Raw genomic sequence first — 15,296 nt, 5'->3', positions numbered from 1 at the left:
ATAGTCAAATCATCATCAAACAATGTGAATAACAGGAAATAGCAATTTATTTATTTCACAAAATTTATAAACTGCTTGATTGTTAAAACAACAACAAACCCTCATAGTGGTTTACAAAAATATAATACAATAAAATCAAGAAATAAATAGAATTTGCCTTTTTCACAGCAGCTATACACTGGGTCAATGTCTTTACTGGACTATTCATTATGACCCCAAGGTCTCATTTCTGGTCATTCGCTGCCAGTTCAGACCCCATGTCTGTATAACTAAAAAATTTTTTTTGCCTTTACATCTATTACTTCATACTTGTTTACAATGAAGGGCATTTGCTGTTTTACTACCCATTCACTCAGATGATCAGCAATTCCACATTTGAGTTCTTCGAGAACTTTTGGGTGGATGCTATCTGGCTGTGGCAATTTGTCAGTTTTGATTTTGCCTAGTTATCTCTTGTCATCGCTATTTGCCCCAATTTCTCAGACTCCCTCCCTGAAAAAGTTAGTTCAGGCACAGGGATCTGCCCGATAACTTCTGCTATGAAGACAGGTGCAAAATGTTCATTCAGCTTCTTTGCAATCTCCTTCTCCTCCTTTAGTACACCTTCGGATGTCTTGTCAACCAAATTGCCTACCTAGCCAGTCATGTACTACTAATGGGTTTAAATATTTTGTTCTTGTTGGCATTTATATTTTTAGCAATATGCTCCTCAATTTCTTCTTTATCACCCCTTTCTCTGCCTGCACTTTTTTTTTTACCAGAGTTTAGGTTGTTTTTGTTCTCCTCATTTGGACAAGACTTCCATTTTCTAAAGGAAGTCTTCTTGCGTCTAATAGCTTCTTTGACTCTGCTCATTAACCATGCTGGCATCCTCTTGGCCTTGGTGGTACCTTTCCTATATAAAAGGAACTAAAAAGGAGAAGAAAAGTTACTTAAGTCTTTTCCTCTGATACATCCCAGTATTTTCATGTTTACTTTAGTTTCTTCCTTGAAACATTTTTAGCTGTTCATTAAAAAATGTTGTTAACCTGACTTTACCCTGAATATAAACTCAAATGGCCAGTTTCTGGAATTGACTTCATAGTACATGTAACAAGGTGTTTCTATTAAAGTACAGATTCAGAACCTATAGCTTGATCCTGTTATTAGTCACAAACAACTTCCCAAGTTCAATGGAACTTGTTCCCCATTAAATGTGGATAGGATTATGGTTTGAGACACTACAAGATATACACCTCTAAAACCACTTCCAGACCTTTGCTTTGTAAACAGAAAACCCTGCTAAGAGCTATTTGGAAGAAATATATTGAGCTGGTATAGTTGACAACCAGTTGAGACCCTTGACAAAATAGAAACATTTCTTTAAAATACTACCCAGAAGTTGTGCCTTGCACAACAAATTCATTTACAAGGAAAGTGAGATAGTACACATTCGGCCAGAATCCTGTGCTCTTTTCAAAGCACGACAGTTAGACAAATGTCTTCAAGTTGAAAGAACGGTTGGGGGCAGTATAGATATTTCTATGATCACTGAGAGCATATGGAAATCTTAAAAATATTTTTAGAAGCTACTTCCTGCTGTGCAAAAGTAGTGAGGATTAAAATCACCTAGCAGTATTAGAGAGGAACTATGACAACTTCTACAAGCAGAAAACGGCTAAGCCAAGCTAAGCAAGTGCTTGCTTTGTAGATTCAAACTATCAACCTTAATAGTCTGTTTCCTATCTATTATGTCTAATCCTGAAACTCCAGTGGTGGAATAGGAATAAAGGATAGCATAACAGCAGTGGGAGATATATATAGATGATATAGATATAGATATAGATGATATAGATATAGATATATATGGGTTTTATACCTAATTTTTGCAACAATCATCACTTGCTGTGCAGAAACAGTAAGCAGGCCAGAAATGTGGGCTGGAGCAATGGGTGTGTGCAGTGGCTCCAAAACACATTAAGCAGGCCCAGTGAAGAGAGCAGGGACAGCTATTTTCAAAACAGTGGCCTGTCAACATGCCCTGCGCACAGGACTTTAAAAATACTTTGTAAATTAGAAGCAAGAATGCCTTTTCAACAACACTATACTGTATAAGTAACCGAACCATCAGCAAGAATCCAAACCTAGAGGAGGAGATTAGACACCATTCATAAAGCTTAAAACAGGCTGGGATGTTACTACAGATCCAAAAGTCTAAAAATAAATCGTAAAAATGCACTATGAAAGCTAAAGAGGAAACCATCTGCACTCCACGAGCCATTTACTAGTAGTGGAACCAGCTCGTTTTCTCCTGCTCTGGAAGGTAGGACCCATACCAATGGATTCAAGTTACAAGAAAGGAAATTCCGAATAAACATCAGGAAGAACTTTCAACAATGGAACCGACTCCCTTGGAAGGTGGTGGACTCTCCTTCCTTGGAGGTTTTTAAGCAGAGGTTGGATGGCCATCTGCCATGGATGCTTTAGTTGATATTTCTGCATTTCAGGGGGTTGGACTAGATGGCCCTCAGGGTCCCTTCCAATTCTACAATTCTATTATCAATACATGTAAGGCCCAGGCCTACTGTCCTCAGTTAATGTCAGGGACAGCCTCACTACAGACTATAATGGAGGTAGGAGGAGGAGGGGAAAAGCTGGAGCAGCACTTCTATCCAGTCCGTGCATCTTCCAACTGTAATGGCTGCAAGGATAACTTGTAATTCCCCTCCCCCAAATGCACTCACCCACTCCCCTTTTAACAAGAATTCCCTACGCAGGTTTTAAATCCATCCCCAAATATATCTCTGTCAACATCAACAACCAGTTTTGTAAGTAGAGCACAGAACACATTTAATTTGTGATACTGACTAACTACAGTCTAAGCCAGGGGTAGTCAACCTTTTTATAGCTACTGCCCACCAATGCTTGATGGTAAAATTTCCTTACCGCCCACCAGTGCTTGATGGAAGGAGGATTCAGCTTGTACCGTAGAACCCCCTACTTGCCTACCTAGAATCCTGAAACGCCCACTAGTGGGCGGTAGGGACCAGGTTGACAACTCCTGGTCTAAGCAATGGGATGTCATGGGACACAGTAATATGTGGAGCAGCAGCTAGCAGTTGTTTCAGATGTCCTGTGAAGACTTCTGTTTTTGGCTCAGGCCTTCCATGACCCATATGACTGGACGCTGTTTTATGCATTTGAATCCTTTAATTTACGTACTATTTGGTTTTATGTGTTTTTATAGGGATGTCATATTGGTTTTAGCTTGTGCTTTGGGTCGACGTCTATACAGCACATGGACAACTGGTGACATGCAGCCCTGAACTACTTTCCTTGCATCCCAGCATCTTCCTCCCTGCTGCCCAATTCAATAAAGCCAGAAACCATTGAGGAACAAGCTGGTCAGTGCACTCCTCAGCTGTTCCTATTGCCAATCAGAAGGGCAGCAGGGCAGGCCAGATGGGGCCTCAGTTTGCGGGGACAGGGAAGTAAATACCTCCATATCCCCCTACACCTATCCCTATAAATCATACCACTGAGATCTGGGGATGGGAAATAGGGATGTGCACACATGCATGCATTATAGTTGTTTAAATTCTGGATTTAAGAGAGTAGAAATTGCAGGTGCAGTCAGAACCATACCATGGTGGGGTTTTTTTGTTTTGTTGTTATTATCCAGACATGGTACACTAGGGGGGATGGATGTTTGGGCTAGCCTACGGGAAGAAGCCTATCTAAGTTACAGGAGCAGATTCCCTTATGACAGATCTGTCTCTTTCGTATTTGTCACGGTTTAGTAGGAAATATTCAGGCACACAGTTTTGAACACAACCACGCACGGTAAGATATACCTGCAGAGATTCTGTATCAGTATGCATTAAAATATACTATATGAGCATATGACAAACATCTAGGGTGGACAAAACTCTAGATAAGAATTAATACAGATTGTGAAAATTAGTAGGTCAAACCTTAATCACATTTATTACAAGCATTTTAAAAAATCTTCCTGCATCAATTAAATATTGCTCCAAAGTGTAGTGTCAGAAGGACAAATAGTTCATCTTAAAATTTAATTAATTTAAAAGTTTTATACTCCGCTTTTTGAAGCTATCCTCCACTAGGTGGCTTACAATATTTTAATACACAATATTTTTACTTGAAATAATAATAATAATAATAATAATAATAATAATAATAATAATAATTTTTTATTTATACCCCGCCCTCCCCAGCCAAGGCTGGGCTCAGAGCAGCTTACAAGCAATAATAAAAACAAGATGAATGATTACAACTTAAAAACAAAAATAAAATACATTAAAATAATGGAACATTAAAATATTAAAATGTAGCCTCATCGCAGGAGGAGAAGGAAAAGAAAAAAGAAAGAGAGGGAGGGAGGGAATCAAATTGGCTCCAAGCCAAAGGCCAGGTGGAACAACTCTGTCTTACAGGCCCTGCGGAAAGAAATCAGATCCTGCAGGGCCCTGGTCGCATGAGGCAGAGCGTTCCACCAGGCCGGAGCCAGAGTTGCCCTGGCTCTGGTTGAGGCCAATCTAACTTCCTTAGGGCCTGGGACCACTAGGGTGTTGTTATTTATGGACCTTGAGGCTCTCCGTGGGGCATACCAGGAGAGGCGGTCCCATAGGTACAAGGGTCCTAGGCCGTGAAGGGCTTTAAAGATCAAAAGCAGCACCTTAAATCTGACCCTGTACTCCACTGGGAGCCAGTGCAGCTTGAAAAGAAATGAGAACCAAATCTACTTAGAAGAGCAGTTTCAACTCTCATCCCACACCTCTCAATTAGGATAGCATCACTATCTGAAGCAGTCGCTGCACTAAGGCATGGCAAGTCTGGGTTAGTTATCTGTCAGATGCATAATTGATCTGCACATGACCAGACATGTCCTGCTGATGTTTGCATTGTGGCAAGAATAGTTCCTAATTGTTGTGGGACTGTTCATCCCAGAATGGGATCAAACATGAAGCAAACCTATTATTGTTCCAAAAAACCAGTCTGAGAGTTTAAATTAAAAGAAGTGCAACTGGGTATTGGAATATTTTGTTTGTTTGTTAATTCTGATAACTGAGGTTTGGACGTCAGCAGGTTCTATCAGATAATAAATTGTTTTCATGGGCCTCTTTAGAAGTTTGAGATTATGACTTGAAAAAGCTTTGAAGATACAATCTAATAGAATAAATAGTACTTTTGGGTGCAACAGAGAGAATACCAATAGTACCCAGAATGTGTGACTTGCTTTGAGCCCTGCCAACAAGCGACTTGCTTTCAGCCCTGCAGGTGCTTAAGGCCCATTCCCAGTATAATAATAATAATAATAATAATAATAATAATAATAATAATAATAATAATAAAATTCCTTGTATCCTGCCCATCTGACTGGGTTGCCCCAGCCACTCTTGGCAGCTTCCAACAGAATATAAAAGAACACGACAAAACACCAGACATTAAAAAGTACACTTTAGATCCCTGTGTGTGTTCCATTTTCTTTCTGAAAAATAGCCTGAAGCATTTCAAAGACGAACAAATTCATTAAGTGGCCTTTGGGGCCGCAGTTTCAGGTGGAACAGAAGCAGACTGCCTATGCAAGCATCTTGGAATAGCTATTCCAGGTTGTCCCAGGGAAAGTGTTAGGTGGACACCTGCTTGTTCAAAAGCTTTCAAGACCCTGTCCAGAGACGTCTCACTTTAAATGGGACTGACAAGCATCAACCTTGCCAAGATCACACTGCTGCCATTCCACCCATTTCTTGCCTGGATTGCTTGCTACCTTCATTTTCACCATTTTCTCTGCCCTTGGTCGCACTGGTCTATATGAAAGTAAAGAAAATGTTAAACAGCTACAAAATGACTGCAAAGGGAGATTGCTAAAATTCTGCTGTCACTGTTCACCTAAGGAAGCACACCAGTTTTTTTTGGGGGGGGGCTGAGGGGAAGAGGATTAGAGGAAATAGAGATGGTATCAGAAAGACTCACATACTCCTGTTTTCACAGAGGATGATATTTTTGCACATGAGAGCCTGTGTGGAACAGAGACAAAGCTGGAAAAGGGAGGCCAATGAGAGCGGATGAGCGTCTGCAGCGAATTATGTTTTGCAATGTCTTCCTTTCAGCAATTTATATACCACTTAACCTGTAGTTTCTAAGATAAAATCAGTTAAAATCAATCAGAAAACTTACTTAAAATGCCTGCTGAAACAGAAGTTCAACAGCAACGGGGCCTGTCTGATGTCATCCTGAAAGAGTTCCACCAAACTGAGCCTACCATGCTGAACACACAGTCTCCACCAGGTTGAGGAAGACTGCTACGGGGCCTAGCTGATAAGGGTGGCAATCATGTCCTTAGGTTCACATTGCTCCAAGAGACATCACAGGTTCATAAAACTGTGGCCTGCGAGTTCCTTTCGGTGGTCTGCAGAAAGGCTGTGGATCTGCTAAAGCTGACAAATGTTATACTCTACTTAACAGAGCTTAGCCACAAAAACAGGCACACCCACTGCATCAGAAATATGAGTTGTGTGCTTTGATGTGCAAATCAAACCTTTTTTTATTAACAAGTCTGTCAAGCCCCCAGAAATTTTCAAGTGATCCATTTTTTAAAATTTGGGTACGTAAAACCCCGAAAGCAAGGGTGCTTAGGGATTATAAACCTTCTCAGAAGTTATGAAAGAAGCAGGCTGGGATCAGAGTCAGCAAGACTAGATGACCCTAGAATTCTATGATTCTATGAAGAACGGAAGAATCTCATCCTGTCTTCATATTTCAGACTTCTCTATACTACCACGTCCTGCCAAAATTATGAGAGAGAGGAGATACTCCATTACTATTCTGAAGGATATACTGCTTCACCTACTGTTACTGCTATCCACTGCACTGTGAAAATAACTTTATCTGGTCAAAGCATGGCTGAAGAGAAATTGGGAAGATGTGCATTGTTTCATATTGACATGAACAATGCCAGTCCATGAACAGGGGCCAGCAAACGTATCTGAGCATTACAGTGGTACCTCAGGTTACAGATGCTTCAGGTTATAGACTCTGGATGAGAACAGAAATTGCTTCAGGATGAGAATAGAAATTGCGCGGCGGCAGCACGAGGCCCCATTAGCTAAAGTGGTACCTCAGGTTAACAACAGTTTCAGGCCTGGTATTGCCTACTTCAGGTGACTCTTTCCAACTTTCTATAAGGGGTCTTTTAAACTCGAAGTGCCAGAGATCGTATGTCAGACTTTGTGAATGTGAAGCAGGTACTACAGCAATAATAATAATAATAATAATAATAATAATAATAATAATAATAATAATAATAATTTATTTATACCCCGCCCATGTAGCTGAGTTTCCCCAGCCACTCTGGGGGGCTCCCAATCGAGTGTTAAAAACAATACAGCATTAAATATTAAAAACTTCTCTAAACAGGGCTGCCTTCAGATGTCTTTTAAAGTTAAGATAGCTGCTTATTTCCTTCACATCTGAAGGGAGGGCGTTCCACAGGGCGGGTGCCACTACCAAGAAGGCCCTCTGTCTGGTTCCCTGTAACCTCACTTCTCACAATGAGGGAACCGCCAGAAGGCCCTCAGAGCTGGATCTCAGTGTCCGGGCTGAACGATGGGGTGGAGACGCTCCTTCAGGTATACAGGACCGAGGCCATTTAGGGCTTTAAAGGTCAGCACCAACACTTTGAATTGTGCTTGGAAACGTACTGGGAGCCAATGCAAATCTCTCAGGACTGGTGTTATGTGGTCCCGGCGGCCACTCCCAGTCACCAGTCTAGCTGCCGCATTCTGCATTAATTGCAGTTTCCGGGGCACTTTCAAAGGTAGCCCCAAGCTACAACTGTTGGCCACATCACTGTTGTCCAGGTAACTGGAATATCCCTATGCGGAGTCAGAGTGTACGTAACTTGCCCTGAGCAATCCACCAAGGTCCATGCCAAAATTTGAAGGCAAGAAAACTGAGATACAGCTAAGAAGTATCCCGCACTCAACTATGGCTCAACAACATTTTTCAGCCAGTTAAGCATCCTTAGCTTGAATTTCATTAAACTGTTTCACGAGTGTTCACAATTAACCTCTTGGCATGTCTACAAAAAGGACATCAGATAAAGGCATCCAAGTTCTAAAAATAGTTGAGCTACAAAGTAGTTGTACATTTTAATCAACTGGTCCCTTAAGACCAATTAGGAAAACGTTCTCTTTCTGCTCTGTACTAATCTGCTCAAATATTTCAGAGATGGTACAATTAGAATCCAGACAATTCTATTTGGGAATAGTTTTACATTGCAAAGGAAAAATTAGACGTGGCTCATGTTAGAGGAGCAACCTATTTGTATCAATTCAATTAATAAAAGCCTTAGGTTAATCCAATGTGCAGCCAACGCTTTGATATGTTGAATCGTCACATCTGTTTAAAGCCTCACATTTTTGTGTCACTTTGTTATATTCCATGCTAACCAATAAGTGATGGTTTTGTATAAAAACCTAACAATATGTATATATTTTTACTATTAGCTTGCTAGTAAACCAAAATAATACTCTTAATTTTCCTGCTTTCTTTCACAGCAATTTTGTGTATTCTGATTAGGCAAATTCTGAGATTGTCAGCCTTAAGGTGACAGAAAGGACTATTAATGTTTACAAAAATCACTGCTAGCTGCTCTAACCCTATGGGATAGGATAGGATAAGATAAATAAATTTATGTAGATTTATAGAATTTTTGATGAATTAAGGGAAGATAAGAACTATTAACTGCTTAAAAAGGCACCCCCTTTAGCAAAATTTAGCACACCTCTGCAAAATGGAACAAGAATATCTGCCTACTTAGAAGCTTTGTTTGCCCTCGATGATGTCATCTTATTCCCAAGGACCAACTCAAGAAGCATTGCCTTACTGTAAATGAAATTTATTTACTTTCAGCTACATCAGTACATAGCCAGATCTAACTGACTGGAATAACTTATGAAGATGGTAGTCCTAACTTTGGACAGTGAGTGACTCTGGTTAACACAGGATGCTAAACTTCGGTTTGTTTTGCTTAATCATGGTTTGTTTGATTGTATGAAGCAGTCCAACAGCTTAACTATGATTTGTCTGTTTCTAGCAGACACATCTAATGATGGTTTGTCATTATTTGAAAACAGTATGTTTTATTAATCGTGGTTTGTTTGCCCATTCCAGATGCATGCCAAACTATAGAGCTATGCAGCAACAGCAGCATAAAAATACTGACCTCATGGTTAAACAGCCTTCATTGGTGCTTTTTTCTAAGGAATTCCCTCTTAACTTTGTCCTTTCCCCACCCCACTCCTCCACGACACCCCCCCTCAAAAGGCAGACCACCTCACGGCTGCTGCCCTACAGAGGGAAATTTAGGGTGACCACAATACAGTACTACCTACTAACAACTAATATGAGATATAGAGGAAAGCATATGTAATGGTACACAAATCTACCTTATTAAATTGCAAGTCACTTATATGTGAAATCTTTTTGAAAAACTACAGGGATAAAACAGTAGATGCTGAAGAAGATAAAAAGTGAATGTGCATATAGGTAAAACTGAAAAGGCTAAGAAGTTCAAACTCCTTACCGTACAGAACTATAACCCTTGGAGGGAGGAAACACTCAGCAAACTTTCAATCGACTCACTATTGCCCACATGCCCAGCAAGAGTCCAATGCACATTCTGGCATTTCTTCAGTGGTGCCAAGTGGAGAGAAGCAGCTTGGAATAACTGCACATAGGTATCACAAGATTCCAAAATCCATCACCACCGAGGTGCAAGAAGCAGTAACAGAAAACAGTGCATGTGCATTCCAAATGCCACCATCAAGGCAATAGCAGTCTCAAGGTTCACTGTTCCTTTCTTCTAACCAAGAGGAAGACTAAGCTGAGGAGGTGACTCAAGAAAAACACCAGCATTTCCTGCTGGACCCAGACGATCACACTACATAGTGTGAGAAAGAGATCCTTTCAAAGTTGAAGATCAGTCCTACAATGAGTTGGTGGGCAACTGAACAGTGTTCAGTACCTATCCAGCAGGACTTTGAGGATAGCTTTGAGTGCTATATAAATTTGATGCAATACATAAAATTAAATAATCCTACTTTCACAACTTCAAGAGACATCCCTGACCCAAAATGTACCTGGTACAGGTAACTCCATTCCTATCCCACAACAAAACTTTCTATTTCCTCCCCTAAGAGAACTTTAGACATATACATAGAAATTAGTTCTAACATGTCCTGTCTCACCTTTCTTCCACATGCTTTAAGGCAGTGAACAGCAACTTGAGGAAGCTGAATTCTGGGCTTCCCCTCAACTGTAGAGAGATGTGGCACTAACAAATGTGCAAAGGGTAGCAAGACTAAGGAACAAGGACTGCATATAGCTCACAAAGGACTTGTGGGGGAGACTTGAGGGAGGAAGTAAGGGAGGTGGATGTAGATGCTGTAATAAGACTTACATGTATCATGTAACCCACTGGCTGTTATATCTGCTGTGGTGAGAGGAATGGGTTGGACTAGATGACCCTTGGGGTCCCTTCCAGTTCTCCAATTCTATGATTCTACGAGCATTACTGGTGAGCAATCTGCGTCAGCAGTTGCTTAAAGGTAGCACCTGACTCCTTCATAGCTGGCAGGGCCATGCATTCACTCCTCTTTATAATGCTCGTTTTGACATTTCTTGCACATCAAGTGGAAACTTTTCTATCCCAAGATCAGCTTTCTGCTCATCCAACTCATAAATAACTGCATCCTTCCATTTCCCAAAGATCCACGTGGCCATAAGGGGAACCAAGAGAAGGTGCAAAGGGGAGGAGGAAATTCCTAGTAAGCTTTGCAACAAGAAACTTTTCTTTGGACGCTGAATATCTTAAAAAGTTTTACGTTTACATGCCTCAAAGCTGCTTCTTTTAAGTTAAGAAACGGTGAAGTATTCAAAGTATGCACAGAAATGGTTACAGTGTTTATTAATTAAAATGTTTAATTATTAAAATGAGCACTTTTTGCATGAAAAAGTTAAAAAATATTTTTAAAATGTCAGCGTGTCTAGAAGACTGTTGTGTGCAGTGATCTTAACATTATTGTTAGAATGTTAAGATGCTGGTGATATGCAGGTAGTACATTCACCTATTAAAAATCTGCAAATAACTAGGTAAACAAACAAACAAACAATTTTGTTCAAAACCCACAAAGTTACCTGGGTCTTTGTATTAGCATTAGGTTTCCTATGGAGATAGAAGCCAAATAGCTAAAGGTTTACACACTACTCTGAAGTCTGCCCAGTCACGATCAGGCCTTACTTTGACATAAGTCACGGAGATTTCATTTTTGTTTGCTGCTCTTTGTTGTTGTGAAAAGCAACACAGGAAAGAAAACAGTACAAAATTTGTTCAGGGCTCAGGTTCCTATATTCCCGCACTTAATGTCACGAACTATTATGGCAACTTTGGCCTTTATTAATAAGCTCATATGAAAGGATATTTTTAAGACATTTCTTCTAAAGGTAAACAAGAAAAGTAGGCAGGATGTATAAAGGGCAACAAGATTGAAATGCAAGACCCTGCTGTAAAAAGGAAACAATATAAATAATACTCTTTTTAGTTCTGAATTAACATGGTTTAATGAACTAATTTGCAGAGTTTAGGAAATATTATTTAAAGCAATGGGAACCTTGATTTAAATCAATCCACTCTTTGCACAGAAAGTTTAGATTTGAAGTTCTGTATGTGGTATATAGAAGCTGTGCTGCAGCAATCTGTTCATTCAGGATCCAATGCTCCAAAAGGGGGAAAAAATATGAGAGCCCTCCAGTGGCCAAAGTATCATGCATGTTTGTACATAGTTCTAGTTTATGAACACACAGACATTTCCAGCCATTTAAAAATACAATTCATATGGAGTACAGATGACTCTCTCTGTTGTCCCACACATATGTTTCAAAAGTTATTATTGAGCATTAGTAAGAAAAATGCATGGGAGTTTATAGAATAGATGGAAGAGTATAAATTTTAAACTAAGCCTCCAGGAATTATAATAACTGTCCTCCTGAATGATGTGCTTTACTGCCAAAGTTTAGTTTGGTCTTATGAAATGCAATGCAGTGAATACAACACAGGGCAAAATATATTCTGCTATGAAGGTTTATATTTACCTACAAACTGCCACCGTCCTAGAAGTTGCAAATGCACTATCATTAGAATTTAATTTGATCCATTCCCTCAAATCTGAAAATCAGCAATCCTGATTTTTTTTGCCCAATCTCTAATGTTTATTGAACACTTACTAATTTCTGCAGCTTGAATCTCACTTTTTATTCATTTACCTGGTATCCCAAGCGAGTTTCCTTTATGCCAATTCAAGGAGACGTGGCAGAACGTGTTTTGCATATGCTACAGTGAAAAAAGTTTATTAAACATCATCTGTTCCGTTGTCCTAAACAACTCAATGCTGCTTCTATTTATTTATAGCTCCATCAACGCCAAAAAGCTCTTCATTACTTGCACAGTAATGATTGCTACTTAATTCTTCAGCTGTTCCAAGTTTTCTTCCCATTCCACCCTCTCTAAAAACACCAGAAAAACCTGCTCTTGTTAATATCAACATTCAAAACAATCCAATGCATTTCCAACTGTTACACAAATGGAATAATCCAGACTCCAAAAGTCTAAGCCCTCACCTGACAGTGAGTCTGTGGGGATTAGGTTCAAAGCTTTAGATGAAATATTCCAGGGTATGCTTACTTTTTTAAAGTATCACTCATCTTGGAGAAGCTGGGCCTGAGCTGTCTATCTGGATAAATACCTCAAAATAGCAAGGAAAGCAAAAATGTTACATCACTTTAGCTTCCATGAGAAAGAGCTGATGCCAAATCATATGATACACATTTATAAGGCTTGTAAATAGCCAGCTGGCTAGTCACCTGTGGCAAGTAAGAATCCCACTGAGACAAGTGGACAGTCGAGGGTAAAGCAGTTTTTAAGGCCACATATAATATGCTTAAGAGTGGGCTAGTTAAATTGTATATGCTAATAAATGTTACAGCCTTATTTGCAAGGCAGCATTAAACATTCAGTTGGGAAAAATAGCTACATGTGTATTTTACAGTAAACTTTCAAATTTGCTTTCAGCTGAGCAGCTACCACTGAGAGGCTCCCTCAATATTCACAAGTTAGCTCCAGTAAAGCATAACAGGTTAATTAGTTTTTAAAAGGTCTTTCAAGTCATGGTTCACACATAAAGCAATCAAAAGTACTCATTCAAGCTCTATTCAACAGGAAATGAAGCAGAAAGTCTAGCAGACATCTACCAGAGACAAATGGCAGATTCTTCATGTGCTCACGTTATCTGCTGACCTTCATTATGAAGACAGAGGATCAATTTAGACCCCCAAATTAGCATTCACCTATCATTTCCCAACTTGACCCTGGATTAGAAAAAATGTGTTCACCCACTTTTGCATATTGAGACACACTTGAAAAAAAGATCTAGATTCACAGTGCTACTAATTTAATATGCCCTTTTCAGTGTACATAAATAGCAGCTATCATTTAAGACAGGTGTTTTGCTTTCCAGAGCAATTATAATTTTCCTCAAATCAGTGAACTACTACTGCTTTTTGAGAATATTTTGGTCACACAGGTGTACACTTCATCATTTTCCTGCCCTAGTCCTGCAACACTTGTGCCTGATTTTCCACTGTTTGCAATATCATTTGCTATAAGGAACCTTGCTTGCATAAACTTCCACCTTGGCCCTTTTGCACATATGAGTTCCCATTTATGAACATACAAGCAGCCCTGCTGGGTCACACCAAAGGCCTATCTAGCACAGCAACCTGTTTCACACAGTGGAAACACAGATGCCTATGAGATGCCCTTAAGCACAGCAACAATCTCCTGCTATAGCAATTTATCCATTGGCCAGTGTAAAAAATGCATGCTTGACTCTTACGGTTAAGAACCAGAAAGGTGTTTATTCTAGGCTGCCCTAGCACATTATGCTGCAGACTCTTCTATATCTGGAAAGCTTATGTAATTTTACTGTTTTTTATGCTTTTGGTTGTATCTTTTGTACTGCACTTATATTTTTCTCTCATTTGCAAGCTGCCCCACAAACTAATTTTGAAGGGCAGTAGAGAAATTTAATAAAATAAAAGATGCTTAGAACAAACTGCATTCCCATTGCTGGGCTCTTGTTAGGTCTCCACCCAGCTTGGAATAGGATCATTGTAGTACTGTCCATGCTTATCAGAGGAAATGAAAAGGTATTACCGTATTTTTTGCTCTATAAGACTCACCTTTTCCCTCCTAAAAAGTAAGGGGAAATGTGTGTGCGTCTTATGGAGTGAATGCAGGCTGCGCAGCTATTACAGAAGCCAGAACAGCAAGAGGGATTGCTGCTTTCACCGCGCAGCGATCCCTCTTGCTGTTTTGGCTTCTGAGATTCAGAATATTTTTTTTCTTGTTTTCCTCCTCCAAAAACTAGGTGCGTCTTATAGAGCGAAAAATACGGTATTTTTGGTATCGTTTCCTTCCCCTCCCACCAAGTCTTGCCTTGCTGTGCGAAATAGTGCCAAGGGGAGTTGCCACTCAAGAATGGAAGTGGCAAAGGAAGATACTTTCCCCTCTCCTTTCTCCTGAAACATTCCTGAATAATACATGAAGGGGAATTGCATTTCATGGCACATATGCCTCCCCTAACCCTAACTCCTCCTTCCAAGATCCTGTAAGCTGTTTGAGAAGATCAAGTCTCTTCCCAGCCCCTTCCATCATCCTCCAGGTAACATCCAACTGCCTGCATCTAAGCTGACTGCATGAATTTCTATCAAAAGTAAGAGCAACTAAATTCTGTATAAATAATGTATGCATATTAAATATATAGGCAAATGGAATCAAACGTTCTGCTTGAATCATTTCTGCCTGAAAAGAGGGGGTGGCTCTCTCGTCTGTAGCTTGTTTTCACCTCGAAAGAACACTCAGTCTAAGAGGACATTCTGGAGCAGTAGGAAACACAGCAAAGAGCAATGCTATATATTGAAATTAGCGTGGGGAAGCAATGATCTCCTTGTGCATGAGCAAAAGAGCTTATTTTTCCACTGGTGGATCTTTGGATTCAAGCCGAAAGTAACCCTAGCCAGGTCCACTTAATAGTTAAAAAGTATCTACCCGGCAAAGCCACAAAAATCATTTATCCTTGGGTTGACAAAGTCACATTATTCCAGTTTAGAATCATACAATCAGACTCATAGAATTGTAGAGTCCCAAGGTATCTAGTCCAACCCCCTAGAGTGCA

The 15,296-nt window shown here is 39.9% G+C and overlaps 1 protein-coding gene and 1 long non-coding RNA gene across 4 annotated transcripts in view; both read right to left on the bottom strand.

The window, feature by feature from the left end:
* ZEB1 (zinc finger E-box binding homeobox 1) overlaps positions 1-15,296 on the bottom strand; it is a 73,161-nt gene that overhangs the window by 34,580 nt on the left and 23,285 nt on the right. The window lies entirely within an intron of this gene.
* LOC310746302 lies at positions 352-14,255 on the bottom strand. The gene is made up of 2 exons (XR_014540602.1): positions 12,746-14,255; positions 352-909 (listed from the first exon to the last, which is right to left on the bottom strand). It is a non-coding gene; the product is annotated as an uncharacterized lncRNA (long non-coding RNA).

Source organism: Podarcis filfolensis (genome assembly GCF_964270895.1).
Source record: "Podarcis filfolensis genome assembly, chromosome: 12".
NCBI classification, from domain to species: Eukaryota; Metazoa; Chordata; class Lepidosauria; order Squamata; family Lacertidae; genus Podarcis; species Podarcis filfolensis.
Note: the sequence above shows the minus strand (reverse complement) of the source record. Positions and strands in the feature narration are given on the sequence as shown.